This window comes from Nipponia nippon, unplaced genomic scaffold (genome assembly GCF_047370975.1).
Source record: "Nipponia nippon isolate SJK-2023a ecotype South Korea unplaced genomic scaffold, ASM4737097v1 scaffold_6, whole genome shotgun sequence".
Lineage (NCBI taxonomy): Eukaryota > Metazoa > Chordata > Aves > Pelecaniformes > Threskiornithidae > Nipponia > Nipponia nippon.
In genome coordinates this window covers 72,206,322-72,229,453 of record NW_028262380.1, presented here as the reverse complement: position 1 = coordinate 72,229,453, position 23,132 = coordinate 72,206,322, and the positions used below count along the sequence as shown (strand labels likewise).

Here is a 23,132-nt window from a genome sequence, read left to right as displayed (position 1 = left end):
TAGTGATAAAATTTATAGTTGAGAAAGAGCAACCTGCTCTGTAGTCTCGTGGCATTTTAGATCTAATCATAGAAGAAAGACGTTCTTTTCAGTTATATTTTTAAGAGATCAGAAACCAATAAAATGAGCATGCAATAACTTCTTTTTACACTCTAAATTACCTCTTTTTTTTTTTGAAGGAGATGTAAGAGGGAGAATGTGCGACTCCTTCATGTGCTTTCCAATTTTGAGCTCCGCTGTAACTCTTTCAGATACCATGCGGAAAGAAACTGCGCTGAGATAGAGACGTAGAATTTTTTTTTTTTTCAGAAGGGACTTCTGGAGATGTCTGACCCAGCACCTGACTCAAAGCAACTTCAACCCTGAAGTCAGATTCCACTCCAGAGTTGAATGAGGCGGCTCAGGTCCTGGCCCAGTCAAAATCTAGGATACATATTCCAGTCTCTCTAGACAACCCAGTGGCTTTCTACCTCATCAGCAACCAGACTGCACAGGTGCGTGGGGATACTGCATCCCAGGTGCAAGGCTCTGCCTTTTTCTTTATTGAGCTTCATGAGGTTTTTCCAGCTTGTCAAGTTCCTTTTGAATGGCAGCCTTACCCTGCAGCTTTTCAGCCCTTCTGCTGATTTAAATAATTTTATATTTCACCTTTCATTTAAAGTCTTCATAGAATATTTTATGACGAAGGGTATCGTAAGAAGCATTCAGGAAATAAGGAAACTAGCACAGAGATGTAGCATGAAATGTCCAAGGTGACTGAACTTTGGTAATTGTACTGTGCAGACAAAATGGAAATGAAAAACAGTTTTTATATGTCTTTTCTGGTCACAGATTGTACTAAAAATGAGTATGTAGTGTCTGAACTTATGGCCCTTAGGCAAAAACTCCATTCAAATACCATTGCAGAACAGTCAATGACAAAATGTGATAGGTGAGGGAAAAGGAATGCAGAACACGGATCTAGAATGGAAACCTGGGGAGGAACATCATGAGTGAGTCGCTTAGAAACCGTGTATTTACTACCTTCTTAGATATTTATTTATCATGTGTTTGTCAATATCAGTACAGACTCCACTAATAAGAACTGTTATATAATAGAAAATATTTTAAAACGTAGCTACTTCTTTCTTTTAGATGCTTGAGTTCACGAGTGCCTGAACTGCAGCAACTTCAAAGGAGCTAATTTTCAGTGGGTGAGTGGCAGGTTTTTTTCTGTATATCAGACCTTTTGACGTTTCCCCTTAGGCTGAGCAAAGCAAACAACATTTTTTTTACTAAAAATCTAACTTTGTATTTAGTCAAGTATCAACAAAGTTCTATTTCTACATAGACCTATGGGAAAGACTGTTCTTTTTGGATGATTTTTAAATCAACTAAAAAGTCTATTTAGATCCTCTTTTATACAGGAATATTGGAAAGTTCACTGGTAATCCAGTTAAAAGCCAATTAACAGACAGTAATAACAGGCTAATAGTAAGCTGGTTGCATTCATGATGAAAAAATGAGAAGTGAAATCCTGCCAATTTGATTACTGGATATTGAATAACTTTAGATAAAGTCCTCCAGTGATAGGTTTGAAAGAAATGCATTGAACATTTAAATGTAAAATTTAAGGTGAAAATGACAGCAATCAAAATTGTCATTAAGCATAACTTTTATGGAACCTGAAGTACTCTTTGATTCTCTGTAGACTTGTATATGAATAAATTCTGCAGATCTGTACTGAGAAGAGAAGGAAATGTACTATGTTCTATAGTTAAAGTGCTTATGCAAATACATGTTGCAATATTACATCTGGGAGATGTGATATTGCTGCAGTACTTCTAATATATTCTATATACTGAAGCACATGGTCATACACACAACATATTCAGGATAAATGTGTCATTAAAACATAAAAATGCTGGTAGTTGTAAATGATGCATTAATATGCTCTTCAAACATAAGAATACATAGATTCATGGACATTAAAGGTAGAAGGGAGCATTAGATAATTTAGTTTCAACTCTTTGGTATCAAAGGTGTTACATTTCACTTACTGCCAGGTATTCTGCCCAAAGAAACAAAGAATCTCTACTTCCATTTGTCTCATAGTTAATCAACTTCATTGCTTACAAATGTATATATACACGAGTATATCCTTACAGTCTCCAACAACCTAGTCTGAAGTCATTAGGTTAAAATCATCTCAGCTGGTCCACCTGTAAGAGGTAATCATACTTTTGTTTGTATGGTGCTCAGGTGTTTGATATACCTCTCTCCAAGAGACAAAAAAGACCTTTCAAAATTCAGTATTTTTTGGTCTTTCACATATAATTCTACAATCAGGTTTTGCCCCATGCTTTTTCTGAAAAGACAGAGAGACTGAGATCTTTTTTTCTCACTATAAAAATTCTGTCTAGAATTTGTGACTTTTCATTTTCAGAATTTTTCAGTTTTTCTTTTTTAATGTGGGCATGAGATCAGGATAAAACATTTAAGCATCGGTATTGTCAGTGCTACCTAGATGGATTAACACCACCTAACTGCTCCTGTCCATTATTTCTGAGTTTAGAAGACTGTGAGATAGCTTTATTTTAATTTCATTTTTCCATACCTAAGTTTCTTTATCCAATATAATCCCCACAATAGATTTCTGTCGTTGAAAACCTTAGTTCAGTCCCCTGTCCTATAGGTAGGACTCATTTTCATTAGATGAAAAACATTGCATTTTCGTCTTTTGAAACTCATTTTGCTGGAGTGAGCCCAGAGTATCAAGGCTGCAGGGATTTTTAAGGAAGACACAAATGCTTTCTACTAATACTCCAAACCCAGACAGCAGCAAAACAGAAGCTGTGCAGTCGCGAGTAGCAGGACGGTGTGCTCAATAAGCTAATGAACACTGCTGAGAGTTCAGACACACTTGTTAGGCTGACTGCATCTGCATGCTTTTTGAATCAGAGCTAGCACGCGTCTGGCTGCCTCAGAGCAGAGCCAAAACCAACGGAAGTCAAATAAATATAACTATTGTAATCTAGATCATTCCAGATGAATGCAAGGCCTGATTATAATTATTTACCACTCAACCAATCCTTGCATCAGCCATAAATTTTATCAGCAGTGATTTTGTGCTTACTTCCAAATCGTTGCTCAAAATATTGAGAAGCATTTATCCTAGAGTCCGGTAGCGGAGTCCTGTATCACTCCACTACAAACAGTGCCGTACATTTAAAGTGTTTGACTCAAATTACTTAAGAAATATGCAGCTATAGCCATATACAGGTTGGAAGCATGTATATGGATATATGGTTGGAAGCATTCTCTAATAGCAAGAGATGCTCCTAGACAACTACTTATAATTTGCCTACTGATAAATTTAGACAAATCACATCTACTAACCATATGCAAACTTTACAAAAAATGTGTTACAGTTTTTATCGTTAAAAGGCTGTGAAAACAGCTTGCCACACATAGGAGTCACAAAGGAAGAAGAGACACAGTCATACTACAGAGTTAAAATTCCTGTCCTGAAAGTAAAGAATTCCGCATACCTGTTTGTTTAAAACTAGTAGCCTGGATTCTGGCATCCATGGGAAAGTCTGAAATGGAAAACACGAGTGATTCTATATTCTTCAGGATTGCTCTAATTTATAGTCTCGAGCAATGACTGGATCCTTAGAAGACTGCCAGAATACCATGTACTCTGGTCACTCCTCCCCTCTCCCCCTGGACACTCTTTTCTTTGAGATAATTAAAATACTTGTTTACCACTCAGGTCTTCAATTATGCCGTCAGTATCCCCAGCTGGCCGCTTAATCCAGTTTGGGTTTGTTTTTACCAGTAGTACGGCATAAAAGCTGGATCTTGACTACACTTTTCAGAAAATCAGTTAAGTATTATTTGCTAATTTCATTACTGCTGTCTAACTGACGACTTTGCAGTCTTGTTCTTTATAGTATATTAAGAATATGCACCAAAACCAAATCTCTGTCTGCATAAAAAAAGCACTGGTCCAAAATGGAGATGGAAGAGTAATAAGAAGTAATGGCCGTTTTGTTTTATTTTTGGCTCTAGACACTTCTGGCTTTAAATATCCATTAAAATATATTTTGTCTTCAGAGGTAGCACCAATAGAGAAGTATGGAGTGGTTTTCCCAGGGTAGCTCTTTCGACTTAAGTTTTCTTGCACAGGTTTAGATTTTCAATGGTATGCCTAGAAGACATGGAGGGATAAGAATATCATTAGCTCAGTAATTCAGAGCACGTTAGAGTGACCTGGCTGTTCTAATTTTAAAGGTTATTTTAATTTTATGTAAATCTGTAACTGCCATTCACAAAAAAAAAAATCTGCATAATATGCCTTGCATTTTAGTTTTACTTGTCATCCACTTTTGTACATGAACATGAGTTAACTTCTTTTTTGTGTCTTCTGGTACACCAATGTCTTCTGAAGTGAAACTTGAAGAACTGAATTAAAACTGAAAAGGCTTTTCTCCCCCCTCCTTATGAAATGCAAACTTGTAACTTCCCATTCGTATTTCTTTTTGTTCACCAAACAATTTTCAAAATCATGTGCAGCTAGAACAGAAAAAGCTGACTGTTTCGTATCTGTGAAAAGAATAAAATCTGAACCAAGGAAAATATTCAAATGCTTAGGCTAGACTCTGACCCCAATACTCATATTAGTGAAGGGTTATTCAGCTTATTAAAATTAATCCCATGTTCATGTCACTACCTGCCCCAGAAGGCATTTCTTTATTTTAGTATTTATTATATTTCATACTCTGTACTTTTAATTAAATTTTATCTTTAATAAATCCCCTTTTGCTTCGTTTCACCCCCTTCTGTGATTCACTAGAGAAAGATGCATGATAGGGATTCTAATTTCCTGATTGGTTAAGCCTACTTCCAGAACGAATCTCTAAAAGTGAATGACCACGTTTTATATGCTACCAGAAAGTCAAAGAGAAAAGAATCAGTGTGAAAATGCTCCCTCCTCAACACCAGCAGATGATATCCTCTGCTCTGTTTGTACTTTCAAGTTATTTTTTACTGTTTAAGGTTGGCACTGGCCCTAGCTGAAAGAAATATCAGAGCACATTCTTTGAAAATCACCCACTGGTCCTTTCCCTGTTTGGTGAAATACAGACTTTGCAAGGGAAGACAAGCAGATATGCAAAAAAGCATGTGCTTTTTTGTTTTAAACAGAGGACGTGAATTTAAGGGGCACAAATTTTCACAGATATTGGCACATGGTAACATGTATGAAATTCATGACATCCAGCCTCAGCTATGTAAGAACTAGATATCTACTCGTAGTGGGTCTCCTAGGTCCTCTAATCAATGCACAGAGGTAATAAATTAAGGCTGGAAGCCTCTATAAGATGACGGGGAGAACCACCCTTTGTAAAAGTCTGTCTACCTTCAGTAGTGCTAAATATCCAAAATATTTTCCAGGATGGTAAAAGTCTATAAATTTCTGAAGAACAGCTTGACAATTAAATGAAAATCGTTACTTTCTGTCATTAAAATAGTAAAATCAAGTAATACCACAACATCTTTTAAAAAACCTGAGCTTCCAGGTGAGGAGAGGCACCTCAGATACTAACACCAGTAAATTTACCTTTCTATCCATATAGTAGAATTATTTCAGTTAGTTTTGAAGTATTTGAATGATCTGGATTTTAATTGTTTCTGGATTTTAAATGTCCTGAAGCCCATAGCAACTTAGGGTAGACCACGAGTACCTAATTTATTTTCACATCACACTCTAAATTTGTTAAACCTTCCTGTCCTTTCACACCTTTGTTCTGACTAGGAACATGGTGATAATGAAGTCCTCACAACAGCAGTATCATGTTAATCTTTTATCTGTTGCTGTTGATTCTGGACTTTACCGTTTTATAGTTCTTTCTAGTTTAACTCTCACAATGACTTCGTTCATTGTTCTTGTTTTATGTTCAGCAAGGCTTGTCAGGAGATGAAAAAAAGCTGGAAGCATAAGAAACATCACAGAGACTGTCAATTAATATCTCATTAATAAAGAAAACAACAAGGAAATGAACAGATAAACAAAGAAAATAGGCTAAGTGGAAAGGTGTTAATTGAGGCAGATCTGAAAGGCTTGAAAGATCTAAACATAAAGAATTAAGAAAAGAGTGAGTTTTTCACGTGAATTTATCTGCTTGGAGGTTTGAGGAATTGGTCTTGCACAGCTGTGATGTTGTGAAACAACATGAAGAATACAGGCGTAAGGAAAATCGACAGAACTGGGAAAGACAGTAGATGGACACTCAGGATTCTGGGTTAGTGTGGATGGAACAGACATAGTCGAAAACTTTTCAGATAGCACTGGAAAAATATTCCAGTCATTTCTACTAGCTGAACACCAAGCCAGTGACCTGAAGTAAAGAAAAAAATAAGCAACATTCAAGACTCTTGCTTTCCTTGAAGAGCTTGGTGTGAGGGATGTGCAGCACGTCTCAGGTCCTTGGAACCCAGTATCCCATATTGGTCACTCGAAAAATTTTACATTGTTCTCTTGACCTAGCTATGTTAAATGCCAAAATGGATGAACAAAATTTGAAGGCTAATTTAGTTTTGGGTTTGTTTTTTGTTGTTGTTGTTTGTTTTTTGAGAATGACTAGGAGAGTTGGGAAAATTGCAAAAAAAGGGGGGGGGGAAGGAGAGACAGAATCCTTCACATAAGGATAAGTCACATCTATTACAAATCCAGTTGGGACAACCGGTGATAAAAATGATTCTTGTGTGGTAACTTTCAAGAAACAAGCAGATATGTCCACTGGAGAGTACAGGCAAAAAATAGTCAAACTAGACCTCTGACCACTGCATTATTGGCCCTTGTTGAGTATTCTAATTAATTAAAATAATTCATTTTGTTAAGGAACTTGTTTCACACTGTTGTATAGGTCTAGCTATGATGAAATAATAAAACACATAAACAGAAGATGAAGGTAATTTTGCTGCATTACATTTAAGAGAAATTTTAGTTTCTGTCTTCTGTGTGATTCCCGTTATTAGCATGATCATCTAGTATTGTGTGTTATTCTTCCTCTTTCTTATTTTCACTAAGACAAAAAAAGTGTGAAGATCTTGGGATATTAGTATTTTTAAAGCTTTTTTTTCTCTTAAAGACTTTTGTAAGATGGAAAAGACTAGCTGAAATTGGCACAGGAAGAAAAAAAAAAAGCATGATTATTTTTAGAGCTGGCCTCTTGGGCTGAGTATAGGCATTTCCGCTGAATGAAGAAACTCTTGCAGTTCCAGTGTCATACTTTCTCTCTTTGCATATTTTAATTTCTAACGCTGTCAAGTTAAACCATTTTATCAAAACTAAATTGCCTGAACTAAAAAAATAAAAACAAAACAACAGCAAAACCTAGACCTTCTTCATTAACCACAGTGAATAAGGTGTACAGTATTTTTTCTCCAAGACCAATTTACTCTGTGAACCATGCAGGCAAGCTATCAAAAGCTGTAAATTAGTGGTCACCTCAGGCATTAGAAATAAGAGCTTCTTTACAGGAGCTCCCATTGAGTCAGTCTTTTTCATCTTTGCTAATTAACACTTTTTTACCATTGCCTTATAATAAATAATTGAAACTATCATGTAGGACATGATTCAGAAAAGAGAGAGCAAAAACTTTAAACTAGATCATTTTCAAAGAAATCTTTCTCTGATTGGCTTCTTCAGTAAAACCCTGAATAATTAGAAAATAAACTCTTTTCTGGCTTTAAAAAGTCATTGAAACTCTCTACTACCTGAACAACTTTAATTTATGTGCATATAGAACATCTTACTGGTGCTGAAGACCAAACACTTCATTCCCTGAAAAATCCAGGTAAGCCATAAAATACTTCACAGTAGCACGAGGATCACAGCCGTGTACTCTAGTACGTAAGAATGCTACAGTATCACAAGATCTTCTAAAATGAGGAAGCAACTTCTAGTATGAAAAGGAGTTATCTTAAAGCTTTTGGATTGTGTCTTTGATCCTGACTGTACCAGAACACCCAGCCAACCACACAAGCAAGGCTTTGCCCTTATTTCTCAGTAGCTTTTAAAGCATCCCAACTTTGTACTAATTCTGAGCTGGTATTAGCTCTTGAGTACCACCAAAGGCAGTAGTTATTTGCATATTTTGAGCTACCTGAGGTAACATGATCACAAAAGAACATTTTTGTGGTCCCAGCTCTCACCTGCACTTTTGTCTGCTTCAAGCAATTCTGTAATAATTAGACACACCTGCATAGCCCTCATTTGCAAGGAAGAAATTTCTACCATACTGTGATTGTCAGTATGAAGACTCGTTTGATTAAGCTGTGTTAAGCAAATGTTGAGTGTGCCTTTTTCAGGATTGGTCCACAGAGCTTCACTGCAAGGAAATGCTGTATGAATAAATATAATTACGGAAAAGGAAAACCTGAAGGTAATTTGATAACCCTCTGTAGAATTTAGCAAGGTGTCGAAGAATGAAATGTTGACATTTCTATGGTTACTTTACATATAAAAGAGGTACCTTTCATAAAAAGCAAAGCACTTACTTAACATTCCTCAAAGGTGGATCTAGTATTCTTCATTAGCTAAGTTTCAATTGCCTTTGTCAAGCTTGTCTTCCTGGCAAAGGTCTCTGTCAACTGTGAAATCCACTTAAGGTAATTAGTATTCTGTTAGATTTAACAGAGTCTGTGAATTAGAACTGTAACAAAAAAGAGCATCTACTTGTTTCTTCATCATCAAACAAGTGGAGCTTCTAGCTCCTGTTGCGGCTGAATCTGACTCTTTTTCATGTCATGCAGGCCACGCTTAGACCATGCTTAGAGTAAGGATTAATAGCCCTGCTCAAAAATGTGATTTTCCATTTTACCAGAAAAGATGACATTTCAAAATGTTTCTATTCTGATTCATAACAAGAGTAAATCTCAAATTCTCCACAACCAGGAAACAGTTTCCTCCAGATCAGTGTAGTATTTTATTTTAAAATTTTCTACAGGTGTTCAAATTTTGTTTGAGAATTTTGACATTTTCTTTGACTTTTATTTGTAATCTATAGTCATATTGTTATTCTTATATTTGATTATGTCACAGAAGCAGTGGCCATGTACAAATGTACAACTGTTACAGACCTCTCAAACTCTGACATGAGATAACATTTGAAGTATTCTAATGCATACTTTATTTTTAACATCTGTCACTGAATGTTTGCCACTTGTTGACTGGAATATTTTCTCTTTTCTAAGCCAAAGAGAGGTTTTTTTGATCCAAAAAAAGCATGCTGGAATAAAACGGAAAGCTTTGCTAGCATCAAGCCTGCACGGACTTAGAAACAAAAGGTCCCAAGTAATTATAAGCAGCAATAAAATCTGGAAAAGGATATAAAAACTGGGAAAAGACTGGGTTATTCATTGTAAGGTCAAAGAAGAGACAAAGAGGAAGACAGTGGATCAATTGGCTCAAAATCTCACTGTCTGTATACTAGTGCCAGAAATACCGTGAATAAACGAAAGAAACAAGGAACTCCTAATACTTTATGAAAGCATATGTTTTAGTCTAAATTTATGATTTTGCCAGCACAACAGAATTTGATAGGGCAGGCCTTCTGACCAGAATATATTAATATTAAAACCCAATATATATCAATAAAAATTGACATAATATGAAATGAAAATGTGTTGCCCTGTGTTAACATTACACGTGCACCCTTTGAACTGCAGACTATAAAACGAGATGGTTCTGTTAGTAATCTGTTAGCCACAAAGAATGGCTCCTTTTTATTCCTTAGCAGCCCAAGGGAGTGTCCCCATCAGATTTCTACTAGTTTATACTTAGACATGCAGGCTCTTAACATTACCCATGCTAGCTAAATTCAAACTAGAATGAATGTCTGTACTGTCATCACCCCTTCAGTACATTGTGTAGACATACTTGGAGATCAAAGTGTTTTCTGTTTGTCTTATAGTGACACAATTTGACACTTTGAAGTATGAAACCTCTTCATTACAACACAAGTAAGAGACATTTTTGATGCAGAAAATCTGTTTCAGTCACTAGGAAGGGTCTATCTACACAAAGACGCTAGTGAGAAATCGGTAAGCGTGTGAATTCAGAAGTAGTAGCTGTTGCAGACTAACTCTGGGCACTCTTACTAGGTGCTTACAGCCTTTCTGCGATTTAGCTAAAGCCATTTAGAAAATGTTTTTAATGAGAAATAGTAACAGCCGCACCAGGGACTAGAATTTATTAATGACCCAGGTCATTTCAAAAAACAGGGTTTAAGTAGAAAATTTTTCTCTTGCTGTGAATTAAACTGACAAAAACATGAAAACATGAGAGAGTTCTATACTTTCAAGCGTGAGTTTGAAATGCTGAATTTTTTGAGGTTTTCTTAAAATTTCACGTATGATTTAGTACTCCAAGGAAAAAAAAAATCTTATCAAAATAGCAGCTAGTGCTCCTCCAGGCAGAGCTTTCACATTCCCAGTTGTCCTGTGTGTGTCCTTTGTATTGCTAAGTCACGCTCTCTCAGGGTGATGCTCAGCAAAGGAATTATTTTGGTCCATCTCATTTGTGCGTTCAGGCAGTTGCCCTGTGGCACACTTACTACTGGTAGAATTCTTCAAACAGCTTTCATATCTCTGCTGACATACGTATACAGCTTCCCTTACTATCTTATTTATATATATGTTTTAGTTTTAAATATACCTATGCTTTTTCCTAAGTGCCTGCTATCGTTACGAATTGTCCAGGGGGCTTTTCAGAGCTGTGCTAATGCATACGCATGCGGTGGGGGAGAAAGGGAGTCCAGCATCCCATCTTATTTATGTATTTATTTTCTTTTAAGCATACCTATATTTTTCCCTGAGTGCCTGGAACAATATATGCAATAAACAATATTAATCAATAACCATGCTCAAATCATTCGGTTCCTTCAGTTCAGTGCTGTGAAACAAATGGGAGAACTAAACAGACCTTGTGGAGTGCCCTGTAGTTTGATAAATCCAAGGCCTGTCTGATCATTGGGACAAGGTAATTTTAGCAATTGACATCTCATCTGCAGTACTCTCCCTCTGTTTCCCTTCAGCTTCAACTGGAGAATTATGAACCTTTTTTTTCCCCGCTTTCAATTTACTTTAAATGTTTGACATGAAATAGAAGGAGAAATAGTTAAAAAGAAGTCAATGGGAAAGACTCAAACTGTTTCCAGACTGATAGAGTACCACAAATAGCTTAATTTTACTCGGGAAAAGAATCTTGGACAAAGAGGAGGAGAAGAAAGAAGAAACTCTTAGTGGTAATCTCAAGAAAATACTGAAATCCAGAAGAAAACTGAGAGAAGAGAAAGGAAAAAAGAAAGTGCGTGTTAGCACAGCTGCCTGTCTGAGGTGTTAGTTGTATCTCTAGGTGTGTTTTCGGTTCTCCTATACACTTTGCACAGTTAATACTGTTTTTGATATTACTCCATAGTCACTCTTATTCCCATAAATCTGGGAAATAATATGAAAGCAGTTTCTTCTCATCAAAAGCTCAGAAGAAAAAACAAATAATTTTGTTTTTCAAAACCATGATCATACCAAGCACTAGTTATTATAAAAAATAGATTATGCTCAGAGTTTTCACCTTTGTATGTTATAACTTCTCAGTTGCTGAAGTTTCAGACTATTAAGTGGAAAAACACAAATGTCAAGAGATTCTTGTCATAGGAAATTTAAGAAATTTGCACAGCTATCGTATATTTAGCATATAAGTGCACTAATAGAATAGGCCTGATAAAATGGAGAAAATTTATCAACTCTATATAATAAAAACTGTAAAAAGTGACAGCTAACAAGTGTTTATCAAGTTTGATTTTCATTACTCAATTTTTTTTGATAGCAACTCTGAGTCAGAAGTTGAAATTACATGAAGCCTTACAGCTCTTGAAATATAGTTTTTTTGACAGTGGTCTTTAATTGAGTAACGGAAAGTGAAGACAACCTCTTCCCCTCCCTCAAAACACACATCTATGCCAGCAGTATGTCTGTGAATTTATGCGAGAAAGAGAACAGGCACACGTCTTGGTGTTGTACTTAGGAATTGATTTTCACTTTAAACATACCTATATTTTTCTCTGTGTGTCAACTATGGATATGAATTGTTCAGATTGGTTTTAAGTCTATGCTAATAACTTTGTATTTTCTTCATGTACTTGTACTGCAATAATGCTCGGGAGACTCAATCATGGACGAGGTTTCTTTGGGCTGTGAAAGGTGTACAAACTGTCCTGGTTTCAGCTGGGATAGAGTTAATTTTCTTCCTAGTAGCGAGTATAGTGCTGTGTTTTGGATTTAGGATGAGAATAATGTTGATAACACACTGATGGTTTAGTTGTTGCTCAGTAGTGCTCACGCTGGTCAAGGACTTTTCAGCTTCCCCTGCCCTGCCCGGTGCACAAGAAGCTGGGAGGGGGCACAGCCAGGACAGCTGACCCAGACTGGCCAAAGGGCTCTGCCATCCCGTATGGCGTCATGCCCAGTATATGAACTGGGGGGAGCTGGCCGGGGGGGGGGGGCGGGCAGTGATCGCTGCTCAGGGAGGGGCTGGGCGTCGGTCAGCAGGTGGTGAGCAGTTGCATCACTTGTTTTTCCTGGGTTTTGTTTCTCTCTCTCTCCATTTTCCTTTTCATTACTACTTATTACAATGTAGTATTATTTTATTTTATTTTATTTTATTTTATTTTATTTTATTTTATTTTATTTTATTTTATTTCAATTATGAAACTGTTCTTAACAGTTGTCTCAACAAAGTTTTCTTACTTTTGCTCTTCAGATTCTCTCCCCCATCCCACCGGAGGGGAGGGTGAACGAGGGTGAGTGGTGCTTGGTTGCCGACTGGGGCTAAACCACAACACAAACCCAGAACAAATTAGCGGTGATCCAAATAATCTGATTTTGTCTATACTTTCTTCTGTCCTTTAGTAAGAATATCTTTAAAAACTGCTTTTCATCATTAGAGTTGGAGTTAGAATCCTTTTCTTTGCTGTGGCCTGATGATTTATTTAGCTTATATAGACTCTGCAATTTCAAAGTATATATATTATTATATTCTTTTTTAAACTGCAAGACACATTTGTTTGCAGAGGTTTTACTGGTAACTGAGTAATTATTCCAGACACAATATGTTGCATTGGCAAATACATCTCCGATTTGTATGTACGCAGCTTGATATTCTTCTCCAAGGTTTGTATTTTAAGCACTGCAGTCTAGATGTTCAGGTTGGTATCAGTCAAACAAAATGAAAAACCAAAATGCCTGCTTATCCTCAGGGATGCCACGACAAATTAGTAAGATGATCTCACATTATAACAATGCTTTCTGTTGTTATGACAGTTGTCATATTTTAATTCTTTATGAGCTTTCATTTGGGCACTACCATCAAAATTCTTTGTACTAGCTAATTTGCAAAACCTCCCTTATTTCCCAGTTCTTTCGAGCGTGTGCCAGCCTGGTCCCCTGTGAATCGGAGCATCCTGAGAACCACTCCATTTTCTAAGAGACTGTCTGTGTTCCCGAGGCATCGTTTTGGCAGCAGCTGATGATGGAGACGCTGCAGCCATCCCTGCTTGTCCCTGGCTGTGGTGGCGGTGCTGCAGAGAATAAAGCAACTCTGCGCTACTTACGGCTTAGGCAGGAAAGTCATCTGAGAGCTATTTTAGTTGGGTTACAGCTGTCCTATGCTTCCAGTGTGGCATAAAGCATCTATAAAACAACATTTGGGGCATGGGGTGGGTGGATTGCGACTGTTCTTTTGTATCCCATTCTAAGCTGTTAAGTAATGCTTCTGTTGATATTTGTCAGCAACCTGACTAGCTTCAGGCTGAAAATCAGGAGATAAAATGATACAACTGTCGTTCCTAATCCCTGAGTCACTTCTGCTCTCAACTCTCAAAAATACTATGCGTTGGTATGTTGGGCCTTTGGCAAGAGGTTTTTCAGATTTCTATTGCATTTCTTCATTTAATTTGGAAAAAAAATTAATCCATCAGTGAAGAGCCCATTGTGTTTATTCTTAAGATATGAAGTGACTATTAGCAGCTTTCAGACAGTGTAGATGACACTGTCCTGTACAGCTGCATTGTGGATCTCCCTGCTCTAAAATAAATCTAAATAAACAAATAAAGCAGCAAACCCCAATCTCGCTCTGAGATCGCGCACTGAGTGACTAATCCACTCTTGCTAGACAGCGGAAGCCTCTGCAGACTGAGAAAAGGTGTCATTAGCTGATTTTCATTCCAGGACCAAAACCAAATAAAGCCAGAGCTGAAAACAAACAAAAATGTATTAAGCTGACAAAAAAAGTCTCCAGTGGGAAATAGAAGACAACTAGAAACAATGATAATAACAATTTCATGTGCTTTCATTACACGAGCAATTTGGGGATGTGCTGAACAATTCAGAAATATTTCAAATTGCTGGGTATATGCCATAATTGCTGGTTTACAAATATGTCAGATCCTTTACCATGCATGCTCCTTTTACCCATTGCAAACAATTCTAGATCAGATGTTTTCCATTTAAACTGTTAGAAGAAAATAGTGCAATCCAGAAATAGTATTAATTTTCATGGCTGCACTGTTGAGGATTACTGGAGCACAATATCATCCTGGCATTTATCAATATGTAACCTTAATTTCTATAGTGATCTCAATTAGTCTCACTCTATACTAGCTCAGTATAACATAGAATATAAAAAACTAAGTATAAAGCTGAGTAGCCTGGGACAATAGTTAAAACGGACACTTGCAAAGATGCTAGAATTAACTAGCAATTGCCTTTCTTTGAGATTATCTGGTTTAGCATTAATGTAAACAATTGATTTTGACCATTTATTGGTGTTTGTGTATATTGCAGCAGTAGTCACCCAATCTGAGGGTTTAGTGTAATAATACGTGTCTTTGATTATTAAAATTAGAACCATTTTGATATCTTTGTGGCTTTCTAACTTTGGGATGGTAAATTTTATATGTAAGAAGTCACAGAATTGCCCCCCCCCCCCCCCCCCCCCCGAAAAGTGGTTACTTAGAGGCCACAATATCTCTTCTTTATCTGTTTTTACTGGTTCAGGGGGGAGAGAGAGCCAAAGGAAACCTTTTGCATTGAACTGCCACTGCAGGCCTGGAGGAAATGCCACCACTGATCAGAAGGTATTTAACAATCAGTGTGCATTGAGCAGTTCTCACTCACTGCTCACTACCTCACTGAAGATCAAGACCGGTGATGTGTTGTTTAGCAGATACCCTGCCTGGAACAAGTTATTCTCATGTGTTCCCTACTACGTTTTTCCAGATTCTCATCTCCATCAAAACCAAATGCTATTCCAACGTGGTGAAAACTCCAGCGGACTATCTGCCATCTCTGAACAGCACTGGTGGGCCATGCAGGCATTGGGCCGCTGCTTTGGGATGCATCTGTGACTCATCTCTACTTAGAGTATGTCAGTTCATGTTGTGGACAACCTCAAGAGCTTGAGAAGCACCTCCTTTTGGGCGAAACAAAACTGGAAGATGCACACTCCAAGAGCCTGCCTTCTGCACTTCAACCATCAAAGAATGCTCAGTCCACAGGGTGAGTATGAAGTAGCCCCCGCAGAGCACGTATGGTGTCAATACTGAATTCTTGGCACCAACTGTTTAGCTTTACTTGTGTGGTTCCACTGTACTGTAGAATTTGCCCTGGTAGCCGTTGCTTTTGGCTGGTGGAGTGCTACCAGCACCAAGACTAGGTGAACACGTGGTCTTGGGATTTCTTGTATTGCTCTGTGAAAATTAGGAAATTCCCTTCACCTTGTCACAATCCTAAAAAAAGGAATCTGGGAAAACCTTGACAATTTTTAGTCTGCTTACATCACCAAACAGTGTCACAAAATGTACTGGTCCCCCTGTCTTCATATGACAAATTAACAGATATTTGTCTGTGAATCGTTAATAGAAATGAGCTTTAAACAAGATTCTGGAAATTTTCATTTTCTTGCAATGCCAAGGCCATACATTGCAGAAAACACCGCACGATGTCTGAGTAAACATTTTCTATGAAACATGCATAAAGAAGCATATTTTAGTTAGAAAGTCTAACCCAATAGGGGTTTTAGAAATGGAGTAGATATAAAAACAAAGATTTGTTTCGGCTGGATTGTTTGCAGAAGATTTAAAAAACAAAGAGGTTAGAAAAAATATGAATGTATTTATATTATTTTACTTATGTCTTGCATTCTCTGTAAATAGTCTGGAAGCAGTATCCTGTTAACACATCCCTTTGGTGTAATACAATTACTATATTAAAATTTATGTTGTTGATTTAAGGATGTCTGCTAAAACTGCCAAAGCCTCCCACTTGAACCTTCTGTCACCTTATGCTATTTAATGTGACATGATTATCTTAACTGATTTTGAAATTCATATATGGATATACAATGCATTTGAATGGCTTCTTTCTTATATAGACAATTGCATGAGATGGCATTGATATAACTTAATTACGAGACAACTGTAAGCAAAATGCTAAACATGGACATAACTGTCCAGTACTGGAGAACTGCCAGCCAGAAACCCCATACTTAAAGAAGCTTAGGTCTCCAATTTATAGCTTAGGCTTGACTCCTGCTGTAATGACATTTTCCTGTTTATCCTCTAAGACCACTTCTGAGTTGTCTTGTATGGATTTGAGGGCCCCACCAGACTAAGTGAGTAAATTCAGAAGAGATTATCTAGGTCTGTGTCTGTAAGTAATGTACAGGATCATGACGAAACGGTGAAGCTAAACTTATCATCATGATATGTACTGGCCACCTAAATAATGACCAACATTTTGTAGGCCAAAAATATTTCTTATGATTATTAGTTAATAATATGAATGCATAAATAGATAATTAAGCATATAGCACAGTAGTTGTCCTACAGTATTTTCCTTTATCGTAAATAAGCAGTTGCCTTATGTTTGGGGAGTGAGACTAGAACGAAGCTTGATGAAAGTAAGCAAGCAAGGGTTTTTGTGAAGGTGCAAACTGCAAGCAGTAGACATCACCGTCACTGATTCTGTGCTGACAGTAACAGTCACAACCAAGATCAAAGTCTGAGGTTTGTTCAAACTTTGAAGCATTTCAGACTTACCTTCTTGTATTTCATTCACTCCCAGGCCTACTTATGAGGGAGAGCTGGTGGCACATATATATATCTCTATATATCTCTGTGTGTGTGTAAATGTGTGTATACACCAACATATAAATCTTAATTAGAAAACGGTAATCTCAAAACATCTAAATAAAGGAAGCATTTCATTTTGTCCATTATTACATTCCATTGTATGTGCTTCCCTATTGCATGTCATACAGTGCAATGAGTTCACGTTTGACTAGGCGATAAGAAAGTTAAATGAATCCTATGTTCTAATTATGCTACAGTGATCTGTCAAAACCCAAATATTATATGATAGAAAGAATATGCCACAGTAGAAAGGTACAGGGAACACAGCAGTGAACGACAGCGACTACAACTTCAGCCTCACCCTGAATAACATTGGTAGGGCTCTGTTCAAGAAATATTTAAGGTCCTTTCAACCACAGTCATTCTTAACATTCCTTGTAAAGTTAGAACTGATAAATTAAATGTAAATTATATTTGTTTTGTGACACAATACTTCAGCAATAATTGCATATTTCTCATTATCAACGTGATAACATTTGTGTGCATAAAAATGTCTGAGTTTTAAAATCAAATTATGTTTTAAATGTAAGAAATACACTGACAAGCGTCAAGTCATTGTAACCTTCAATACCGTGACCAAAACTCAGAATATTAAACTTTGTAGTTTTGTTCATTTTAAAATTCAGTGATGTGCTTGTGTGCAATACTGTACTTCTCTTATCAATGGACATACGGTGGAAATATATTAATAGTAACAATGCACATATTCTTATTTATCTGACACATTTGGAGAATCATATAATTAAAATATAAGTAAATATATGAACGGTGTGAGATTCTGGAGCAGTTTCTTTAAAAATTAAAACTTCCTTTCTTTTTCTTGCAATCAGGAGGAGAATACTATTTTCCCTTTAATCTCTAATTGGAAAGGATTTCTTTTGTAGGCTTTTAGAAAAATGCAGAATACATTGGCAAATTATACATAGAGATCCGGAGTCTTCTCAATTATTTTAAACTGTGGATAATGGCTTCTTAAGTAACATATGGTTAATACGCTGAAGTATTATCATTTTTAAAAATCAAATTGAATATAAAATGCAAATATAATTATTCAGTGTTCAATAATAACTAATGCATTTGAGTGTCTGTCTTAATACATGAAAAGGTACAGGTTTTTCAGTTTGAGTCTTCTGTAATGTTGAAGGTATTTTCTTTGAAATCCTGGCCTTACAATTACTGCAGTTATTCTACTAATTAGAAAGTACAGTGAAACCGTTTATATATAACTAATTTAAGTACAGTGAAAATTTAGAGGACAAGAAAAATGTCTGAATAGTTTCCATACCCTGCTTTGTGAAAATTTCCATTCCAAATTCATCTTGAGCAGATAAGATCTATAAGGAAGTCTGTCTAAAAAATAAGAACTTTCTATGAGAGCATTATTTTTTTATCAGCTGCCTAAACGGTACAGCTGTTACTTTGGTAATGTTTTAAGAAATGTGATACAGTGTCAGACAGTTCACAAAAACGATGAGCATTCTTGAGCACTGACATTTACCAAGTGTGTTTTCTTCCTTATAGACAAAAAAAAGTTCTTTTTTTAACAACAGCGGCTGCACTGTGGAATGAGGTGTTGAGTGGTTTTTTGTCAGGGAAATTTGTAAAATTTGAGCATGTTTTCTTTGAAATTAAAAAAATTTAATAAACAAATGTTGAAAAGAGTTGCTGTTTTAAGTAAAGCCCACATTGATGGCAGAGCTTTTCTTGGAACACAGAACATGAGGCACAGGGGACTGATGCTGTCAGCCTTTGCAGCAGCAGCACCATGGGACATTTAACACTGTGCTGTTCCTCTGGTGAGTGCAAATGATAAGAAGCCATGAGTAGTTTTATTAGTAGAGACAGAGACTCCACAGAAATATTCTGGGAACCTTGATTTTTAAGATATTTTTTTTTTTCCTCCCCCCCGGTATGCTTTGGTTAGTTTTATTTAAAATGTTGATCTTTGATACTTGACATAGTCCTAGTAAACTAGTTTTATTGTGGATTTGCGCTACAAGTTGAATATTGTGCTGATTGATAAACTGCCCTGTCCTTACTTGGTTTGATTTGCTCCAAGTTCTTATGTTGCACTAAGACTCTAGCCCAGATGTTTTCTGCAATACCATTCTCAACACCTGTGTTTTAGATGGTGGTGTGAAGAACAGTTTAGCAGCTACCCAGGGTTGAGGACTGTTGCCTCATTTGTCTCAGCTCTTCAGCACAAGCAGAAGGCAGCAAGTAATGTTCAAGCTCAGGTCTGTATCCTGAAGTGCAGCTCAATATAATCGGAGAGATTGGTAGGCAGCATTTTTCCCCTAATGCTGTGCCAAGGAAAAGCCTGGGGCTGAGGAAGAACTGAAATGGACACAGAATGAGGATGGATAAGCAAGAGAGGAGATTCACTATCTAAAATAGAATATATAGAAAACGATTGGACTGTATGGAGGGAGGATTCACAGATATGAAAAGTATGCGGATGAAGACTGAAGATTAGAAAAAAAAAACAGAATTCAGAAGAAATAGGCAAAAAAAGATGAGCAGAAATCTCAAAGTGCAGAATCTCTTTTAGGTGATGCCCTAAACCTCATCAGTTCATCAAGAAGAGAAAAGCCTTATACCCCTGCAAGAATAAGAAATACTGCAGACGAGAAAAGTATTTATCTTTCTCCTAGAGAGCAGGTTGTCTTCTGCAAGACAGAACAGCAAAAAAGAGAAACAGAGAAATGCCTGTTCTGAGGTGTATACTCGCCAAGTATATGTCACCTACTTCAGGAAAAATGAGGAAGGAAAACAAGAAGAGGCCCCATTCAGCCACAGCAGCATTCAAATTTATAAATGTTTAAGTATTCCCTCAACTTTCACAGGTTCTGTATTTAAACATGCATTTTTAATTGACCCCAGAAATAATTTCAGTTTATATATAGCTTTTATAAGCCTGGGGCCTACCTGTTCTGGGCCCATTTGAAGATTTGTCTACAGAAATCTTTTACGGAGGAAGGAGGGAGGATTTCATTTACAAAGGCCTAAATTCAGAAGCCTGTTCTGGAATTTGGCTTAATTATTGATGTGCAGTTACACAGGGATTTCCCACACAACCTCCCAGCAGCATCAGATTACCTTGAAGTTACAGTAACCACTGTAATCTGAACAGGTCCCTTGTAGAGAGCAGAAATATAGGTCTGGATGTGAAAAAAATCTTTAATGCATTGCACACTGACAGCCTGGGACCACACTAAAACTGTTCTTAAATGATGCAGGTAGTGCCCTTTGCTACTTCAGGTCCTTTCTCACCTATTTCTTCAAGGAAGAGAATCTCAGAGGTTTAACTACAGTAGAAAAAAATGGATTTGCTTGGTAAAGTAAAATTACGTGGAACTGGATAGTTTCAGGCTGAGGTCGTAGTATACGGGGGAAAGTCTTTTAAAGATATTTGGGGTTCTATTTCCTTTTAAAGGCCCTAGCAGGATTTCCAAAAGCATATGGGGAAGAGTCCTCCACAGTATGCCTGATACAGATATTGGCTTCCTTTCTGAGGCTTTAAGTACCTAAGTATCTATAAAATGTAGCCTACAGTTCTTTTATCTCTTTGGTGGGGACATTCCTGTACCCATATGGCAATGTGCCTGCCATTTAATGGCAGTCTTCTTGATGATAGTCCCTGGAAATGCTCTGAACATGTATGGAAGACAAATTCTCCATTTCTTTTTAGAGCACTGTTAATAGGACACTGTGGGAAAGGTTTCGTTATCATTACCCTTAAAATGAGCATAAACATGGGCATTCAAAAATAATACTTAGCCATCATAAAACTTTTATTTACCAACTTTCATCTAGCAAAAGTTCAGTTTGTTTTATATATTGTGTTTTGTATACAGGGATCAGTTCAGTCACCTCTGGGGCAAAATTCAGCAGCTGTTTAATAGTGGCAGCAATGCTGCAGAACAGTTTTAGGACATAAAGAGTAAAAGAATAACTTATCTAATTGAAACTGTGTGGGGAATTTAAGTAGGCAGAATGTAATTACTCAAGCTGGAATTTGGCCATTCAAATATTGAAGCCTTTAAAGAAATGTTAATAACTATTCACAGCTTTAGGAATATATCTTCAAATCACAATTTTAATAAGAATAAAAAAGAGGAAAATACATTTAGCGGCTTATGTTAGGGAAATATTGTATTAACTGTAGAGGACAAAAATGAAGGTAAATATTTAAATACATCTGTTATCATGGGATAAGACTTTGATGTATCAATCCCATCTCCACTAAAACCTCCTGCTATAAAAATAAAACTCCCACACTCAAGTATGTGTCTGGTTTGCTTTTGCTATGATAAATAGCTATCACAAAAAAGGAAATTTGGCATAAAACATGGATAATAAAAGATCTGATTTAAGAAAATAACTTAAGGCAGTGGTTTTCATTACAAAAAGGTACAAAAGATGGAGCAGAGCAGTGATTTGTTTTGCATAAACACTTTAAAAAATATTGTCTTTGTGATAGATGGCTTGTATACTTGCTATTCCATTGTATTAGCAATCGCTAGCCAGTGTGGTTATTCCTGAAGATGAAAAAAAACTGGCAGAGTTAAAAAGGTATCCTATAATTATATCAGAAGATAATTGCAGTGTCTATTAGGTAGAACTAATTTACACTGATAATTTCTAGACAACCTAGTCTTCTTCAAAGTTTCACTCTGAAAGCTTATAGAGCAAAATTTATGTACACTATCAGGTTACAGACAGTGATTAGAATTTTAGCAAGCCTCTTTATGAATTCGATTTCATTAAAAAAAATTCCAAGTAATATTTAAAATGCAAGTTGAAATCTGTTTCAGTTTGGATGGTTAGCTGAAGTTTAGCCAGATTGCATAAGAATCTGCAAGCTGACGCAAAGATCTGCACTGGCAATGGTGGTACTTTTATCTTCCTCGGCTAGTGAGAGTGATACCTATTATTATCAATCTTGTCGGTGATGGTGCCAAGCATGATAAGTTTGTGAAATCCTCCTAGAAACGCAAGGTTATGCAAACTAGTATGAGTATTTTCCACGTGGTGCAGTGCAATGCATTCCTGTGCAATAGCTACTGGTTTGTCTTGAAAGCATCAGAGCTCTATTAATGCAGTACTTCATCGCAGCTTATTGTGGCTGAGCTGATGAGCTTTATTGCCATTGGTTTGGTCACAATGGGTTTAGAGATTGCTGCCTGGTGCTCCAAAACACACTGTAGACAGGCATCAAATTTATCTTAGGCTTAGACACAATTAAAAAACAATAACAACAAAAAACACAAAAGGAAACCTACAGTGCAGAGGGACAGTTAAGCATTTTTGTTTGAGATTCAAAACAGTCGGCATACTGAGCAAGGCTGGCTGCAGGATATAAAACTAATACGCTTTTTACGCATTAGCTGACCAGTTAAGGACCAGAGTGCTGTTCCCTCCTCATGACAAAGATTTAAAATCTCATCTTACCAGAGTCTGCCCACGGCTAGTCTACCTGTTCCTGGTGAGACTGGGACTACTTACTGTACAAGATTTGTGGAGACCAGAGCAAAGGGCGCACCTGTATTTGACATTGTGGAAATGTGGTGAGCCTGGGTTTGTCCCTTGGGCCAAACTGTCCTTCCCATCCTTCTGCCAGGTAAGAGTGCATGCATTCCTTTACATCATCGTGCTCACACTGGTTTTCAGTCTGAAATGAAAATAAGCGAGAGAGGACGCACTCAGGACAGTAAACAAAATAGGGAAGGTTGAATGTCAGTACCTTTTTCAGCCTCATTCCCCACAGCTGTCATCAGACTGCAATTATGTACCTTTCCAAATGCATCTGTGTGCCCGTCTGTGTGGCTCCCACATCCCCCAATAACTTGATAATTTCTGCATGGTTCATTGCAACCAGATTTGGTGGAAGGTAGA

The 23,132-nt window shown here is 36.9% G+C and overlaps 1 long non-coding RNA gene across 1 annotated transcript; it reads left to right on the top strand.

Annotated features, from left to right (window-relative positions):
- Positions 1-1,137: 1,137 nt before the first annotated feature.
- Positions 1,138-15,594, top strand: LOC148051558 (uncharacterized). The gene is made up of 3 exons (XR_015699866.1): positions 1,138-1,193; positions 15,100-15,179; positions 15,322-15,594. It is a non-coding gene; the product is annotated as an uncharacterized LOC148051558 (long non-coding RNA).
- Positions 15,595-23,132: the final 7,538 nt, after the last annotated feature.